Genomic DNA, 8786 nt, shown 5'->3' on the forward strand with positions numbered 1-8786 from the left:
AGGGAGAGGGAGGAGAGGGAGAGGGAGAGGGAGAGGGAGAGGGAGAGGGAGGGAGGAAGAGAGAGAACAATTCCAGGTCCCTTCAAGCACTCTCTGCCCAGAAACTCCCTTATTCTCTTATGTACTCAACTTCTACTTATTTAGTGACCCCAAAAGAGAAAAGCTCCCACACCAGGACCACAAGGTCATACAGCCCTTCTTCCTCCGTCCCCTCTAAGTTTTCTTGGCCCACTAATCTCACTCCCTTCTCCCAAGCAGCGAGTCCTAGTACTAAAGCCAGAGGCACAGCATGCACACCGATATGCACTGCACAAATCAGTCTGCAAATCACTACTTGTAATGCCAGAAATTCACAGAATAAATGACGCAGACCAAGTCAGACAGCTAATGGAGAACTGAACATCTAAGTCTTAACGATGGCTTTATTACTCAAATAAGGGCTGAGGACTGTAACAAGTTTGAGGCCAACCTAGGCTATACAGTGAGCTCCAAGCCAGCCATGGCTAGAGTGAGACCCAGTCTCAAAAGGAAACAAAACCAACAACACAAAATAGCTCATTACTGGGAGTGGAAGTGGGGCAGCACACAGACGCAACAGATTCCAGAAAGCTTCCCAAGGAGGCTTGAACCCAGACACTGTACATCATAATATGCTTCATCACAGGACCTGCCAAATAACACACTAATAGAGATGACATGACACTAAAGAAATGTCATCAAAGTGGAACTAACAAGGCATAGCGATCAATCAGTAATGCACAAATGCTCCCATTTCCAGAACTACCAAGCTTCCAAGGGGAAAGGCAATCTTTGAACTAAAGAGAGGATTGGGGCCTGGTCATCAGCTGGAAAAGACGCTTGCCCCCAAGCCTCCTCACGCAAGCTCTTTCTCCAGAACCCACATGGTGGAAGGAGACGCAACTCCTAAAAGTTGTCATCTGACTCCACACATGCTCATGAGTACAAACATACAGAAAAAAAATGACATTGTCTTTTAAAGTATTTCAGAATTTTAGGGAGCAAATGAAGAATGAGAGGTGGACAGAGAGTAAAGAGTAAAGAGTGGGTGATTACCACACTTAACTGCTTCCTCTAGAGAGCTCTGGGTCTGAAGCACAAGCTTGGTGGCTATGTCCCTCAAAGGCCAGCTGGATTCTGTTCTCCCAGGACACAAAAAGGCTGGCACGGTGTTCTGTCACCAGATAACGCTGCAGAGGTATACTCTTCATGTACTAGAGCATAGGGGGATTCTCACATACAAGGGAAAAACAGCAATGTTCCCCAGTTCTAATGCAGAAAGGTACAGAAATCACATCTCTGCCCCTTCAGTAAGCAGTTCTGAGGGAACAACAGGGTTTGAAGAAGCTACAACTTCTCATCTGGAGAACCAAGAGAGGAGGAAGGGTCCCATGGCTCCCCAGGGTCAAGCAGGTAAATTAGGTATTATACATCCTACATCAGAAGGATCATTTTTGGTACTTGCTATATCTGCAAAGGAAACCTGGCCCATGCACACTGAGAGCCAGGTATAAGCTAAGGACTGGAGGGTATTCACAGTGTTGTGGTGTAATGTTGCTTTAAAGAAAAGTTGTAACCAACGACAGGATAGGATGAGAAGAACAAGAGGGAGACTGGGGCTCAGTATATAGGATTATGTCCACAACAGGTATCTATCCCCTTGTGAATGGACACACACGCTAACAGAGACCTGGGAGTACTGCATACTCCAAGAAGATAAAAAGAAGTTAATGTTGTCAAGAAAATGTAAGACTCTGGAGACTCACCAGGACTTTGTCCTAAAGAAGCCAAAGCCACAAGATAAGAGTGAACTACCTGCAGTGGGTCAGGTAGGTAGAACTTACAGCCTCTGCTAAAACTACAGGGGCGGGGAGGAAACACACCACAGGCTGCCATACAGGTCTTAATGAGGGGTCCCCATTCATTTCAGGGTCCCGGGGCGCAGTCCGGCTGTGGCTGAGGCCTGCCCAGAAGCCTTTTCTTGTTGAAGTGATCAATTCCGATTCTTGGCATTAATCCCTTTAAAAGGCCAGCTGCTGCTGTCTAGTCACTGATGCCAACCCGTTCCAGGTGGAAGAAAAAAGAAATTATTGAAGGCAAATCCTAGACCCGGAGGCAAATTTAAAGTGGAGGGCCATGAGGAAGCCAGGAACCAAGAGAGGGGGAAGGGTCCCATGGCTCCCCAGGGTCAAGCAGGAAGGGCGCGAGCCCAAGCAGGACGGTGAGGGGGGGGGGCCTGCAGGCGTGGGCGCGCGGGGACTCTTATTCTGACACGGGATCCTCCGCCGCCTCCGCCGCCGCCGCCGCCGAATTTAACGCCGCCGCCGGGCTGGGACCCCCGACCCTCCCGTGGACTCTCACCCCACGCCACTCGCCCACGTGCTGTGTGCCCGCCGTCTCCCTTGGGGCGGCCTCCCAGCCTGAAAAGCTCAAGAGGGAGTGAGGCGACTCGGCCACTTCCCGGCTCCCGGGACCCGGGACCCCAGCCCCACGTGCGCGGGCGGTGGGGAACTTTGCAGCGGCGCAGGCGAAGCGAACCGCAGCGCAGCTAGCCGAAAACGACCGCGCTCCCACTTTCCCGCGCCCCCGCCCCGCCTTGCCAAGTTTGCTAGGAACTTACCCGGCCGCGCGCCGACCGGGCCCAGGGGCAGCGCGCGTGTCCACAGGGCTGGGGGCGGGGGGCGCCGGCCGCGCGTGCTCGCTGCGCCTGAGGGGCCGCCCGGGCCCGCGGCGCTCGCTCCGCCGCTCCGCCCGCCCGCGCCGCCGGCCAGATAATGCGCCCCTCGGCCGCACACATGGAGCCCGGCGCCGGCGTCACCGCCCGGGACATGCGCACCAGGTCAGCGCGCCCGGCCCGCGGCCCCCAAAACACCGGGGAGCTCTTAAAGGCGACGCCACCCGCCCGCACCCGGATGGGCGGGGCCCGGGAAGGGAGGGGCTCCTTGTGGGCGTGGTCTTGGTGGGTGGGGTTCCCTGGAGGCGAGGCTGGGCGGGCCTACCCGGAAGCACCGCCCTCCCAGCCCCAAAGACCGGCGACGCAGTGCTAAGCGACTGGGTTTCCCACTTGGGCTGCTTGCTAAGCGCCCCTCAGCCATGGCCAGCTTAGTGCACACAGCTCGGCCGCGCCCAGGGCTGACTCACGCTGACCTCGCCCGAGCCCTGCACGGCCACCTCTGGTAACTCTGAGACCCGCCCGGGGCCTCGCAAAGCTCCCTCTCAGGAACTTCAGTGTTGACCTCCAGTGAGAAAGTGCGATCGGCTGAGCGGTCACCCCCCTCCCCCGAACCACAGACAGTTCAACCTACCCACCAAGCCGATCCACCTCCAAACACCGAGGTGGACGGCTGTCTCCTTCCAATAATCCGCATCTAGCCTGTGCCTCTGGAGAAGAAGGAATCCCCAGGAAAACAAACCTGCGCTCAACCCTCTCCGGTAACACCAAGGAGACAATAATAACCAGAAAGGAAGCGAGTTTGGGAAGGTTATGAAGCATCTAAAGCCAATTTACAATTTCAACAGGGAAAAGTGCAAAATTCATAGAAAACCTATTTCGGGACAGCGACATGGCTGTGGTTTAAAGAGGCTTGCCACCAAACATAACGACCTGAGTTCCATCCGCACAAGTTGTCCTCTGACACAAACACACGTTCATAAATAAAATACCTTAATTAAAAAAAAAAAAAAACATCTGGAGCCATGGCTCAGCAGTTAAAGGTACTACTGGCTGCTCTTGCATTAGACCCAAGCACCCACATGGTGGTTTATAACCTACCATAACTCCAGTTCTAGGGTATTTATGCCTTCTGTCCTCATCATACAGAAACATGTCATAAAGAAACCTTAAGAAAACAAAGCCCAGGGCTAAAGAGTTAGCTCAGTGGTTAAGGGCACTTCTTGTGAAAGACCTGGGTTCTATTCCCACCACCCACATGGAGGCTCTCCACCTCCTCAGGCAACAAGCACACAAGTGGTACACAGATGCACATGCAGGCAAACACTCATGACACATCAGTTTCTTTTAATATATATAGAGAGAGAGAAAGAGAGAGAGATGGCTAGAGCACCGACTGCTCTTCTGGAGGTTCTAAGTTCAAATCCCAGCAACCACATGGTGGCTCACAACCATCTGTAATGAGATGCCCTCTTCTGGTGTGTCTGAAGACAGCTACAGTGTACTCATATAATAAATAAATCTTTAAAGAAGAAAGGAAAAGAAAGAAAGAAAGAAAGAAAGAAAGAAAGAAAGAAAGAAAGAAAGAAAGAAAGAAAGAAAGAGAAAGAGAAAAGGAAAAAGGAAGAAAAGGAAGCCTCAAGGTAGGTGGATGAGTCCCTGGCCAGTCTGTACTATGGCTAAGACTACAGAGCAACTCTGTCTTGAGAGGAAAAAAAAGTGAAAATGAAAAAGAAAAAAGAAAGCTAGTGTCACAAAGCAGTTGTTAAATCAGAATCACTGAAGCAGACTCCTGCCATGTTCCTATTCTGCTTTAAAACAGTGCTGAAACAGACACCAGGACTCGTGAAAACTGCTGAAGTAACGCACATAACTGAAATGTGTTACTGCACAACAACTGTAATGTAATCTGATGGCTTCTGTTGTGTTGGGAAAAACATCAAAAGTACTTCTGACCTAAAGTGGGTCTCACCACAAATTTGAAAATTACAAAAATCCTCATCCTCAACCCTGCCTTTCCTAAGTCCTTCTGAATTTCTGTGGAGTTTCACAGTTGGCAACTTTGTAATTGACCCCTACTCATACCTAAACCTTCCAAGTTTAAAGCAACATCTTGCAGGACCTTAAGAGAAGCATTCTTTAACATCAAAAAAATACAAAATACCAGCAAGGAACCTAGCAAAGAAATGCAAATGTTTCAGCTTAAACAAAAAGCTCTCAAACTTGAGCAGGCGTAGCTCAGGGGCCTCTTGCTCCATCCCTGTACAAGGAAGGATGGGTAGGCAGAATCCCAGGCTTCCATGTCGCTCCAGGAGCCACTGGTGCCACAGTGATTAATCAGATGGTGTGCATTACAGCAAAACAAGCAAAATGTTACCTCACCTGGTTCTGATTAATGCCAACTTGATTAGCGATGAACTGAACCAAGTGTGGTCAAGTGGGAGCCCTGAAACTCCAAGCCAGGGTAAGGATTCAAGAGTCTAAACTGTTGAGCACTTTGTGAGTCACCAAGGTGGCAAACTGTCCAGTTTAAAGAAGGAGGCATCAGCTGTGACATGTTAATGACAGCAGTGTGGACAGGTGACAGGTGAGCTGCTCCAGAGGGCAGTGTCAATTTCTCTAGAGGAGAAAGTATTGGGTGGAGAGAAAAGGTAAAACACAAGAGTTTCCTTCTGTGACAGAAATGGAGCTAGGGACACAAATGATGAAGTGACAGTAGGGGCGGCCTCTTGGGGGTCTTTTTATGGCTTAAAGGCTTGGATAGAAGTCTCCCTGCCCTGATGTGTTGGGCTAGCTTTTATGAAACATGAGGAACTCAGCTGCCCACAACACTGTCCAAGCTGCGACACCCTAATCACCAGCCATGTTTTCCTCTGTGCTCTCTGCCCTAAGAATAAGCTGTTAGTGAACCACTTTCAAAACACTTCTCTAGCAGGGGATGTAGCTCAACAGTGGAGCCCTTGCCCAGCATGCCCAAAACCCCAGGGAAGAGGGGCGAGGAAGAAAAAAAAATTTTGCTAATAATAGCCAAGTCTCCTTACTCCCCAACCACTGTAAAAAAAAATAGTCTAATTATCTTTTAATGCACTAACATCTGAGTCTGTTTCTACACAATGAAGATACTGAAGGGAAGAAGAAAAAAAAAATACTTGGAAGCTAAATTCCCATGTTCGGGTCTCCTTTCATAGCAGAAGCTGGGGTTGGTTCAAGAATCCACAGCAACCCTGCTGAATGCTAGAAACACTGCACCTTCTTTCTTTCTTCTCTTCTTCCTCCTGTCGCCTGTCTCTGCCCCTCCCCACTTTGGTTTTTCTTTTCTTTTTTCTTTTTTAAGATTTATTTATTATTATATCTAAGTACACTGTAGCTGTCTTCAGATGCACCAGAAGAGGGCGTCAGATCTCATTACAGATGGTTGTGAGCCACCATGTGGTTGCTGGGATTTGAACTCAGGACCTTCGGAAGAGCAGTCGGTGCTCTTAACCACTGAGCCATCTCTCCAGCCCCTGGTTTTTCAATACTCGGTCATTCTATTTAGCCCTGGCTGTCCTGCAACTTGCTTTGTAGAACAGGCTTGCCTCAAACTCAAAGGTACACCTGCCTCTACCACTCAAGTGCTGGGCTTAAAAGTGTGAACTACCACACCCAGCTGGACACTGCACTTTTCTATTCTATTGAAAATTCCATTCAAGTTTTCGATGAACAAAACTTTAAATGCACTCCTAACTTATGGTCAAGAGCTTGGAGAACACTAGTACCAAAAGCATCACATGTGACAGGTTAGCAGGAGCACACTCTAGACGTTGATGGAGAGTAAGAAAGATAAAATGGCCCCAATTTACAGAATGCATTCTTAAGAAACACTGAGGTCGGGCTGGTGAGATGGCTCAGTGGGTAAGAGCACCCGACTGCTCTTTCAAAGGTCCTGAGTTCAAATCCCAGCAACCACATGGTGGCTCACAACCATCCATAAGGAAATCTGATGCCCTCTTCCGGAGTGTCTGAAGACAGCTACAGTGTACTTACATATAATAAATAAATAAATATTAAAAAAAAAAAAAAAAAAGAAACACTGAGGTCAGCAGGTACAAACATATCATCTAGCACTCAGGAAGGAGAGTCAGAATGATCCGGAGTTCAGGGTCACCTTGAATTATATGAGATCCAGTCTCAAAAAACTAAAAAGAGGAAGAGAGAAGGGGGAGACTAAGGCTCTAGATTCAGCTACAGTTCAAGAGATAAGCCAGTGACTAGCAAGCTCAAGGCCCTTGGTTCCCAGCAGCATAAAAGAAAAACCAAAGAGCTATCTGGCCTGGGGATACAGGCTGGCCATCCTGACAGCAGAGGGGCTGACACAGCCTAGGCTACAAAAGTGAGTTCAAGGCCAGCTTTGGTAACTTAAGATAATGTCAGGTCCCTCAGGAAATTCCTTTCCCAAAGTCTGGCATTTAGATAGACCTTGTTCCCCCCCACCTCCCACCCCCCAAGAAAAGCTAGGTTAGCAGTAGAGGACCAGAGGTCTTGCCATTCATGTGGAGGCCCTAGGATCTTTTTCCAGTGTAGGGAAAGTCCTGGGTGAATGTGGATGAAGTCCTCCATGAATGTGTATTGTTGGCATGGGCACAGCTACGTGAAGGAGCCAATGCCTCAGAAGCTATGGGAATTGGCAAAGCCTTCTCCCAGGGTAAGGTTAGAGGGATGGCAAAGCACAGAGATGGTTCCAGTTTTGCTGGCAGAGTTTGCAAAAACTAACATGTAAATCTTCCTTCTCCAGGATGCAAAGGAGACTGCTTCCCTATTGAACCTCCTACCCAGACTAGCTGACTCCTCCCCCATGCTAAGGTGCCAGGTTGTTGGGGAGTAGATGTCCTCCACCAGAGCAAGCACAGTCCACCTGATCCCAGCTTTTCTGTGCGAGTTCCTGTTCTTTCCTCATTCTTTCACCACCATAGGCAGGTTTTCAGGACCAATGCATGCCAGATAAGGCACTGCAGTATGAGGGGAGAAAAGAGTGAAGGAAGAAATGAAAGACAGCAGGCAGAGTCACACACACAGGAAGAGCTAAGCACCTCTCTAAGGAAGGGACATTTGAAGAAGCTCCTATCAGATGAATTATGGAAAGCATTCCAGGTATCCATAATAATAGTGAAGCAGGATGGAACCAGCCACAATAAAATATCTGCAAAAAGGGCTAAAAATGTCACCTTCAAGCTGTAAGGAGGGCTCATGGGTAAAGATGCTTGCTGCAAGCCTGACAGTCTGAGTTCAGTCCTTGGGACCCACATGGAAAGAGGAGAAATTTGACTCCTGTAACTAACTAACTGTGTGTGTGTGTGTGAAATATATTATATTATATTATATTATATTATATTATATTATATTATATTAACAAAAATAAAAGTAAAACTACTAGTGGCAGGGCCAGGCCAGTGGTACTGTTCATTAATACGGTAGAACTCATGCTGGGCATGGATGAAGCTAGGTTCTATCCCCAGGACCAAGACGATAAAAATAGGGCTGGAAACAGAACATGACAGCACATGTCTGTAGACCCAGCTGTTCAAGAGGAAGGAAGATCATTTAAACTCAGGAGCCTGAGAATAGGAGATAAAACTCAGGGGGTCCAACCCCAGCAACCCAGATAAATAATGAACTCAAGAGTCTGAGACCAGCTGGTTATAGTAACTCACACCTATAACCCTGGGCCTTTTATATATATTTGCTGGCATGTATCACATGTGTAAAAGCCAAAACAGAGAGTGTGTGCTGCCTAGTTTCATGTCAACTCAACACTAACTAGGTTCATCTGAGTGAAGACAAATCAAATTGAGAAAATTTTCCATGAGGTTGGGCTTAGGCAAGTCTCTAGGTCATTTTCTCAATTACTAATTGATGAGGGAGGGCCCAGCCCTTTTTGAGTAGTGCCATCCCTGGGCTGATGGTCCTGGGCTCTATAAGAAAGCAGGCTGAAGCCGGGCGTGGTGGCGCACGCCTTTAGTCCCAGCACTTGGGAGGCAGAGGCAGGCGGGTTTCTGAGTTCGAGGCCAGCCTGGTCTTCAAAGTGAGTTCCAGGACAGCCAGGGCTACACAGAGAAAC

The 8786-nt window shown here is 48.6% G+C and overlaps 1 protein-coding gene across 9 annotated transcripts in view; it reads right to left on the reverse strand.

Annotated features, from left to right (window-relative positions):
* Gatad2a (GATA zinc finger domain containing 2A) overlaps window positions 1-8786 on the reverse strand; it is a 92391-nt gene that overhangs the window by 65092 nt on the left and 18513 nt on the right. For 6 of the 9 annotated variants that reach the window (XM_029531807.1, XM_029531809.1, XM_029531805.1 and 3 more), the window contains exon 1: window positions 2639-2737. The exons of 2 other annotated variants lie outside the window; for them this stretch is intronic. The gene's annotated coding sequence lies outside the window, so the exon portion shown is untranslated. Of the gene's footprint in view, window positions 1-2638; window positions 2932-8786 lie in introns of those variants that run through there. One more of the 9 variants, XM_021219152.1, reaches the window with a different exon arrangement.

The sequence above is a fragment of the Mus pahari genome, chromosome 19, assembly GCF_900095145.1.
Source record: "Mus pahari chromosome 19, PAHARI_EIJ_v1.1, whole genome shotgun sequence".
In the NCBI taxonomy this organism is placed as follows: Eukaryota; Metazoa; Chordata; class Mammalia; order Rodentia; family Muridae; genus Mus; species Mus pahari.